The sequence below is a fragment of the Rhincodon typus genome, chromosome 15, assembly GCF_021869965.1.
Source record: "Rhincodon typus isolate 14 chromosome 15, sRhiTyp1.1, whole genome shotgun sequence".
Taxonomy (NCBI): domain Eukaryota; kingdom Metazoa; phylum Chordata; class Chondrichthyes; order Orectolobiformes; family Rhincodontidae; genus Rhincodon; species Rhincodon typus.
In genome coordinates, this window is record NC_063346.1 from 32,309,804 (window position 1) to 32,319,812 (window position 10,009).

The 10,009-nt window shown below is 40.9% G+C and overlaps 1 protein-coding gene across 7 annotated transcripts in view; it reads right to left on the reverse strand.

The window, feature by feature from the left end:
* znf536 (zinc finger protein 536) overlaps positions 1-8,505 on the reverse strand; it is a 551,541-nt gene extending 543,036 nt beyond the window's left edge. For 4 of the 7 annotated variants that reach the window (XM_048606053.1, XM_048606047.1, XM_048606051.1 and 1 more), the window contains exons 1-2: positions 7,756-8,071; positions 5,727-5,856 (exon numbers count right to left, since the gene is read on the reverse strand). The gene's annotated coding sequence lies outside the window, so the exon portion shown is untranslated. Of the gene's footprint in view, positions 1-5,726; positions 5,857-7,009; positions 7,096-7,755; positions 8,072-8,451 lie in introns of those variants that run through there. The other 3 variants (XM_048606050.1, XM_048606048.1, XM_048606049.1) reach the window with 3 other exon arrangements.
* Positions 8,506-10,009: the final 1,504 nt, after the last annotated feature.

Below are 10,009 nucleotides of genomic sequence, written 5' to 3' on the forward strand. Positions count from 1 at the left end.
TCTATTTGAATGAATAATATGAGTATTAAAAAGTGACAGCAATCAAACGAAATTGTTTGAGAAGCTGAACAACTCTGGATGAAGTGTAAGGGACGGTGTCATCTCCAGGTGAAATTAAAATCATAAATTATGTTATCTCCTTTTTACTGTTGTCCAGTATTTTATCTCCTTCCATCCTTTTTTCCAAACCTCATGCTGTGTTGTTTGAGATGAAAGAGTTGATAGTCAAGATCGTTAATGTTTGCATGATTTGTCCTCATGCTGACCACGTTCAGCTATCATATAAGGCTACCTCGTAGAGTTGGAAAATTGTCTGTGTTAATGATTTCTCTCTCCCAGCCCACACAATCTACCCAAAAACTTTGAAAGTGCATTACATCTTGGAAAGTAGTTAAATTAATTTAACAACCAAATCTGGACTTCCTGCTGAAGATCTGAATGAGAATATATCATTGCTAGAAAAACGGTAAAGCACAAGTTGTGGATTAAACAATAGTAGATTCTAAATGTAGATGGAATAGTAGAAAGTTAGACTTACAAATAGAAATTGAGTGCATAATCTGTAGGCACAGGAGATTATTGAACATTCTCTGTGCTTGTTGTTGAAATGAAAGTGATCCCATATAAGTTTAGGAGCAGGAATACATCAGTTGGTTCTGCCGTTAGATAAGATCATAATCAGTCTGATTGTGGCTTGAACCCATTTTCTTGGCTACCTTGTCAATAAAGAATCTATCAATGTCAGCCTTAAAAATATTCAATGCCCCTGCTTCAGCACTGTCTTGGGAAGAGATTTCCACAGACTCTTGACCCTGTGAGAGGAAAAAACTCTTCCTCTCCATCTTAAATGGGGGACTTCTCATATTTAAACTGTGTTCCCTAGTTTCAGTCTTTCCATCAAGTGACAAAAATATCTTGTCAGCATCCATCCTGTGGAATCCCCTCAGGATATATGTGTTTGAATAAGACCACTTCTGATTCTTCTAAACACAAATTAATATAGACCCATCTTGTCCAACTTTTCTCACAAGATGACCCTTTCACCCCAGAAATCAGTTGAGTGAGCCTTCTCAGAATAGCTTCTAATGCAAGTATGCTTTTTTTCTAAATAAGGAAACCAAAATTGGTAAAGTCCAAGTTTATCAGATCTCTACTTTAGTAGAATAAATATACATTTTGCAACCTTCTATAGAGTCCCTTTCTCTAATAGTGTTTGGATTTTGCTTACATTTTTTGTTTTGCAAAAATGTGAAGAAGTTTAACGCTAATAGTGAAATTTTCTCTGGTACAATCAATTTTTACATATCCTTCCTTCGTGATTTTTGTCAGAATAGCATCCATTTCAAATACCATTTCCCCAGATCTGAAAGTTCAAAATGATTTTGCCCAATGTACATCAAGGTCACTGTCAGGAAAATGCCTCATACTCGATCAGCATGACATTTTCTGTGTCCCACTCCACTCATACCATGATTAGTCAGTGTCAGTTTCTAAATAATTTTGTACTGTGACTAATATTCACTAAGAAATGGCTGGTAATTTCTCAAATTCATTTTACATAGGCGTTTTACAAGCTACTATCTTAATTGAATTCCAAACCAAATCCAACAGGGCAATAGTCATTATATAACTCAGTATATCATCCAGCTCCTGTGAATAACCACCGACCTCCCCCACCCCCCCATGCCATTCTAACCTTCTGTCAAGTAGTGGCGTGACATGGTAACAGTCAGCATGAAAATGTTCAATTGTTACAAAATGACTGCAATATACCAACTTTTTGTCCCTCCACCCTAACATCACTATATGAGACTTGGTGTCTAATTTTGCTGTTTCAAGTTCCTGTGAAGCATCTTTGGATGGTTCATTACCTTTAAGGTACTTACTAAATATAACTTGTTGTGGAGTAAGCAGGGTTTGTTTGAACAATTATCACCACAGAATGTTCAGTGGCAATTATTAGTTGTGAGATGGTACAATTACTGTTGGCACTCATTGTTGCTAGCCAGAGAACTGATGGAATTTGTGCAATTGCCTTAGCCTTAAAGCAAGTTATTTCCAGTTATGTAATACATGTTTCATTGTCCACGGTAAAAAAAATTAATCACACAGTAAAGTTGAATTGTTAAGTTGTAGAACATAAAGCATGAGATATTCTGGGAAACATCTTAAAAGTTTTTTTATCATGAAATGTCAAGATTGCACGTTTAATTTATTGTGGAGCTCATTCTCCACATTGAAGGGACACAATATGTAGTATTACAACGAAAGGCCATAAAAGGTAGTAGATTGTGTTGTCAGGCAATTTTCCAAAGGACACGATAACTAGAAATTACATTATTGTTATAAATTGCTGAATTGCATGTGAAAGATTGAATTGATGGCCATAGGAATCTTCATAACTTATGCAGTTGTAATTGTTGTCAGTAAAGAGATGATCAGCCTGAACAGTCAATTCAGCATCTGGGAAAAGTCTAAGTGTGAATACAAGTGTGAGACCAAGTGGTCACAATAGTCCAGTAAGTGATGTGCAGATGTAACCAAGGCAACTTTGTTATTTCAAAGAAAATCAATTACTATCTTGAATACCGATTGAAAGATTGTTACAAGTTTTGAAACATATGCTTTCTTTTAGATCTTTGGTTCTTCAGAACACCATATATGAGAAATTATTAATCAGAAGACTTTGAACAATCATTTCGCAAATTTATTTGGTGAATGGCTGGCTTCAAAGAGATTCATGTTTTCTTTACACGTTGTTGGGTATCACCAAGCATATCTATTAAATCACTTTGCTGGCTACATGACCATATTATTGTTTAATATCACACATGTGTCATGTGGTTATAAAAAGGGCTGTGTGGAACACACAAATGCTCAAGGAAAATTCTTCAAATCATTCAATATCATCACGTTCTGTGTTTATGTGCACATTATTGCCTCCATTTGGATTTCAAAGGAAATCAGTAACAAGCCAGAGTTTTGCCATGGTTCAGCACTGAAATTCTGAGAGTAGAGTTGAACAGATGCAAAGGCCGTGATTTGGGTATTTCATGTAAAACTCCCAACCAAATTGATACAGTTCAAAGTTTTCATCTAACTCTGAAAGTGATATAAACTTGTGCCATCGGCAATCAACCTTGTTCACAATTGACTTGTGCCATTTCAATACTTAGGACTGTTAGCTCTTTAATTCATACAGTCTCTGTTATATCAGGTGAGAAAGGTTGATGAAAAGACCTAAGATCTGGTGATTGGGCAGCACTGACTATTTTTCCTTCTTTATTGTTAGCTTCATCTTCTGGGTTCCATAATTTTGCCTTTGTTTTTAAATTTATCTTAGCAGGTATTTTGAGTCCGTTGCAGTTCTGTTTTGTACTTAACATTTCACTAACCCAAAATGAGGTAACATGGCATATGAAAATATTCAATTCAGTAGTAGAGTGTTGTTAGGTGGGATAGCATTGGAGGAATATAACTCGACAAGGACAGATTCCAAAAACAGTCGTAGTTTCTGGAGCTATGATGAACAACTCTGTTAGAGAGACTGCAATCAAGTTGTTCAACAGGATAGGTGGAAAAGTATTTGAAACTGAAACAGAATGAATGAAATATTTTGCAATGGCTTGTTCTGAAGAGGGTATAACAAAATCTAAGTTTCCTAATCGATGATACAGAGCGAAAACATAAGAACTGAAACATATATTTTACATTTCTTGTAAGCGTAATTATTTCAGATCATTACGAGTCACAATGATGAAATACATTCAAAATGTTCTCCTTCATCTAATTCTATTCAATGTGACGTGTCTACAACCAACATCAATAACACGATAATCAAACTCGTTATCTCTTTTCACTCGTTTCCAGCCTGGTACCCACACCCGTGAAACTCTATCCAGTACTTCATCCCCGAAATATCTACGAATTGAGGAAATGCACAGTTAATTCCTTCCAGTGGCCCAGGCAACCTGTTTGTCCTACGGCGCCAATTAGGTCTTTTAAAAAAAAGACGAACCTGTATTACAAAGTTGCTCCTTCTTAATAACTGTCTGGTCTTACCATCATGAGATATAAAACTGAATACACAGTAAATCCCTCCTTTCTATGACCTTACATGAAGCTGTGAATTGTCTGAACGGTGTATTAAAATATTGGGTGTGTCACTGACAACAATACATTCAAGTAACCATTAACTCTTAAAAGGAAGGTTTGTTCAAGAGTTAGTCTAAGAATGAATTTTAAGTGAATCACACAAAATAACAATGATCGTAATCCTTTGCATGGCTTGTATTACTGACATATTGAATTAAGAGAACACATTACGCACCAAACAATAATCTGACATTAATATTGCAGTTATGTATCGTGCAGTCAGCACACAGGCACCCAGCTGTGCATTGTGATGTATATGATTTTTCTTTTGTAAATCAGTGATAGTGTGAAACACGGTCCATAGATTTTCTTTTTATTATATGGTGCGGCTCAAAGAACACATAAGTTTCGGGGAACACAAACACGCTACGCGGCAATTCGCCAAGTATACCGTAACTTTGCACCGCAGCGCTGGTCTTTGCTTCTTTCTAGTTTCTTATCGGATTTAATCGGTTAGGCTCGGCTATAAGACGATCCAGAAGGTCATAAAGAAAAAAATAATAATCTACATTTCTCTCAGTTGGAGACATGCTACCTTTCCAAAGGTGTATCATGCCTTGAGCAGTTTCCACCCCCATTCCGGGATTTAAAAAATTCGTGCAAGCGAGAAAGAAAGCGAACAATTGTTCCAGCGATCAAGCTCCCCTCTCTGGTCAAGAGATGCTAATTCACAGGGTTTGGGTCTGTCTGTCTGGCGGTGCAATGCTATCATTATCAGGCAAATCAGCCAGGCGTTTAATGGTGGAATCAGGAGACATTTGCACTCCCAGGATCACCATGACATCATATGTGAAACAGCAAAGCATTAGTGCTTGTCAACTGAAGAGGTCTTAACCACTCGACTGATGTCTTGGAAATAGATGTGCACTTCTCTCCCACAGCAGCCACCAGACGGTGCCTAACTTTTCAAGAGAGCAAAAGAAAAACCGAACAAGATGCAAAGGCATCACCATTCACCAGCTCCCTCCTCCCCAAACAAAAACTCCTCGGCAATATCCTGATCACTGTGATCAGAGCGCGATAAAACTACATCGCAGTAGGTACGTTAGAAACAGGAGGAAATTGAGAAAGTGGCGCGTCAACTAGAGCGAGGTTTTTTCAAAGAGAACGATCCTTGCATAATTAAAGGCGTGGGGCGTCAAACTGCTGCGCGGTCAAAAAAAAAGCTGCAGTCTGTAGTCTATTGTGACACGGTGGCTGTAAACAGTGAAGGCTGAACTGGCAAAGTGTTAGCAAATGAGTGTTTGGCTCCCCTCCTTTCCCCTCCCCTCATTGACAGCGCTTCTGGTTAAGGCTGTGTGTGTGTAAAATTCCAACACTCTGCCTCACCTGTAAGCAGGCGGGAAGTTATGAAAGTCGACAGAAAACCTAAAATCCCTCAGGCTAGAAAAATCCCACTATTGTACTTTAATAACCCGTGGCACCAGCCTTTGGAATGCTAGAGGCTTTGCTCAAACACTTCTCTTGGAACACATGCGGCTGAACTGCCACTGCAGGTCGCTCGGGTCATTTTCTGTTTTAATGGTGGCGGAGTTGAGGGGGGGACAAAGTTTGGTACAGAGATGTTTTACCTTAACAATCATGCACGGCCCCCTCCGTATGACTTCGCCTTTGGGCACGACAAGTTTCATGAGATGTAGTGTAAGAGGCTAAGGAGATGAAGGTTAATGCGATGATGTACAGTAACGCTTCAACACAATACTGCACCGGGGATTGGGGGGGGGGGGGGGGGGGGGGGGAGAGAGAGAGAAAGAGAGAGAGATTTACAATACGACGTCAGCGTTACGTTTCAAGCCATCTCTCTCTTGAAATTAATTAAAGCCCTTTTTGCAGGCGACCCCCCCTAGGGCAGCGAGCAGCCCTAAGAGAAAGCGAAGCTCTCTCCCCAGAGCACGGCACCCACTTTGGGATCCGGGGCAGGCCGTGCTTTTGAAAAGCCTAGCGGCTGAGACTTCGCCAAAGGGCCCCGGAAGGGTCACAGGGCGCGATCGCTGTTGAAATTCCGGGCACTCTATCATGCGCATTTGTACAAGCAGCAGCAAAGCCCCGAGCTGACAAATCACGTCTACACCCGCCACTATCCCACTCACAAACAGCCCAAGTCTCGCCAAGAAACCGTTAAACAATACGCCGCTTGCACGCTCCCAGTCACTTTCAACTCCCGGGCTCCGCAACTACTTCGGGCAAAAGAGCAGCCAGCCGTTGGCTTTGCACTTGGTTTGCAGGGATAGATCCGAGACAGGCAAGGCGATCCTGCTCGTTAATGTGGAGCGCAGTTTGGCACTCCTTGATGAACACAGGGATGTGTGGAGTACATGCATTTATTTCCATTATTGTTCCCGGGTTTCTCTTGCTCGTGTTGCGTGCACGGCTGCAACAGATGGGGGGATATTGAAACCATCGCGTTAACCTTTTTTTATGTTATTTTTCCAACGCCTCCCTGCTTAAAAAGAGACGCTTCCACACTCCCCCCCCCCCCAAAAAAAAAGTACTTGGCATTTGTACTTCGGTCATTGTAAGCCCCATTCGTCCGACTTTTAAAATGAAATGTTAGACTGGAAGAATTCAGCGGGAGTCGGTGTAAACAAATACTCAGAAGGTAAATTGAACATTAATCCACCCCCCCCCCCCACACACACACACACACACACACACATTCACATATGATAAGGAATTGCTGTCTGGAAGGCTCGAACAGGTGTTTCCTACACAACCTGTATTCCTCACCACCCACCCCCAACCCCCCCCCCCCCAACCCCAGCGCCACTATCCCCAATAATGCGTTCGCTGATTCCCTTGGAAAACACTTCCGATCTGACTGGGGGCAGTTCAAACATCTCAGAAGTGCTACAACCTCACTCGGCGGCTGGCTGCCAGGCTTCCAGTCCCAAGTGAAGGGTCGGTCTGGGTACAAAATGGCAGGTCGCACCGGCACTCGCCTGTCTTCAAGTTTTGACACATGGCCCACAGTTTGGGGAGGGAGGGGACACCTCGCTGTTGATCTGCGAGGAGTGCAAAAGTCAGGTACGCGGAGGCACCAGACCCCTGTTGTAACAACATCAGGAGGCGAGGGTGCAGGGAGGCTTGTGGAGGGAGGGAAGGAGGGAGGGGGCGAGGTGGAAGTGGAGGGATTTCATGCGAGTGGTTCAACAAAGTTAAGTGGTTAAAAAAAAATTGGCCAAAAGTTTGGCTAAGTGCCATTTTGCATTGTGAATAACTGTGGAATGTTGAGCACTTCAAGCGGCTGTTCGTTTGCGAACGGGATTAATTCATTCCCACTGTGCTATTAAAGGCAGCAACATATTTTGTTGTTTAAAATTAAAACGGATGATTTCCATACGCAAGTTCTACAGCGCCATTCAATGGCTTCTCGGCTGCTTTTATTATTTTCTGCTTTTTCCCCTGACAGCCCTGCATGCAAACGTCACTGGCATGGATATTTAATTATACTGTATTTTTTAATCACGGTGGAAAAGTAGGCCCCGTTGCGCTGCGTACAAAGAAACAAAAAAATAGTACAAACTGACTTTAAATCTTCGCAAATCGCGCACAAGGTCCCCCCCAAATCTCAACACGACCCGGCGCATCCTCCTTCCTTACCTTAATTTTAACAGCAAAGCCTAGAAGAAACTCCTGCACGTAAATGAAGCGTTGTAAAAGATTGTGTTCAATGAATAATGAAGCATGTCCACATGATTGACTTGATCATTTTCTTGCACTGAGGGGGAAATAGTGGCTCCGCGTGTCACGTTTGCCCTTTAAAGATTGCTCTGTTAACTCTATCGCGCACATCCCGAGAAAGAGTCTTTTATTTAATCTGTCCCTTTCGGGATAAACGCGCTCAGTGATACTGATCACAGAACATCACAAGACATTCCCATGTTTTAGCTTTGACTCCCCCTATCTGGTAGGTGAAATGCATTGTACCATTAAAAAGCACTCCATTGTCGTCTTGGCATAATTCACAGCAACTAGATAGGTCTTGCGGCATTTAGCTTTGATGAGCCAAAGCTCAGCGCTTGATATAATAACGTACAAAGAATGTTCTATAGTCTACCATGTTTCCTCAACGTAGCGACTGCAAATATTAAGACGGAACAAGGCTGCTGTTGACCTTGAGCTCCTGTAAACACACTTATTTAAATCTAGGTCCTATCATTCTCCCTATCCCCACTCTGATTGTCAGACTTGTTATTCAGACATAACACATCTTGCCTTTGACTACCTCCCTGCCAGCGGCAGCTGTACCGTTTTCGCTGGATACAAATTGATCTTTTTTACAAACTCATGTCTTACCTTTAGGGGAAAAATAACACTATGAAAGTATTTTCTCGTCAAGATTGTGAGGTGAAATCCTCGTGGACAGTGGGTCACAAGCATCAGTCACAGCTTCGGCGCTTAGGAGAAGTAATCAGCGATAAAATGACGTTGATCTCCACTGTAACCTTGTCGCGTATTTAATGTAAATAAGCCAGTTCTTTTCCCAATCGGTTGCGTATAAACATTAAATGTCTTCAGCAGAGCTTTATAAGGCTAGCATTAAACACGGACCATGTACGGGAGTAACATTTTTTTTAAAAAAAGGAAATATTTCAAGTGAACATCAAAATATAATTTTCTTAATTAATCACGTAGCTACCAGGGAAATTAGCATACGGTAATTAAACTTCGAGGGGGCAACGTCACAGTGGGCTGTGTGCGGTAACAATTCTGGTCCATCTGGAAAAATCCATCTCGATTTTTCTATCAGTAAACTTCTGGGATAAACTTAAGACTCAGTTAATTGCTGGTTTACTTTACTTTCAGTGCCTGGGAAGTGTATGATCTGGAAGTGCTACAAACGGCAGATTTCCCGCAGTCTGGACGGGTTATGCTTCTGTAGCAGTGAATGTAATAGCAAAAGGCTGAATAATGCAATTATGGATTCAGTGTCCCTTAGTTGACAGAAAAAAAGCTGGTGCCTCAATAGAGGCTTTGTTGTGGGATTATATAATGATTGTGCTGTAATTATGGGAAAACGTTTAGTAATAAAATAAAGTATCAAAAAACTCGAATGGGTATCTTGTTGTAAAGCGTGTGCTCGAATGTGACATTGGTAACATGCTAAGAACAAACACGCATGATTTTGAAGGCTTGACAATGAATAAAGGCTTGTCTGATGCGCATGATTAAAGTCAACAGACAGATCATTCAAGATGTCGAATTGCACCGTGTCATTCAGCGTTCTTGCAGGTAAACCTGTTTCCATCTTTGAATGACTGATACAAATTAAAATCTGGAAGCAAATCGGATTATATATGCGTCTTATGACCCTTAACTGTACACTTCCACAAATTCCGCTGACATAAACAAAATTAAGAGGGAACTTTTAAAAAAAGCTAAACTAACAGAAATTATATTTGTCAAACTTCTTCATATTTCCCGAGGCATTAAGCCAAGACGCTGAAATGGGAGTTCTGAACTCCTGATATAACTGTCTACCCCAGGAACAGCTTCACTTTTTTTAAATTTGTAAGTTTCCAGTATTGTAATGAACATTCTCTACTGATTTGATTTATGGTGTGAAACAAAAATCCTTGATCGCTATTAAGTCAAATGCAGACGTCCAGGGTCAGAGACAACCTGTAAATGCCAGTGCACGCCCGGTGCACACACACAAAAAAAGTTTATTTCCAATTTATGCACGGGGATAAATAAAACAGCACAAGGCGGACGGAAACAAAGTCTATATTCACAGATAACACTTGGACTCTTACAACCTACATCCTTCCACGTACTGCAAGTTCACATGGACACATTCTGCAGAGGTGTCAGTTTCAAGAATACGACTTGCTTTTAAAAATGCTCGGCTGTA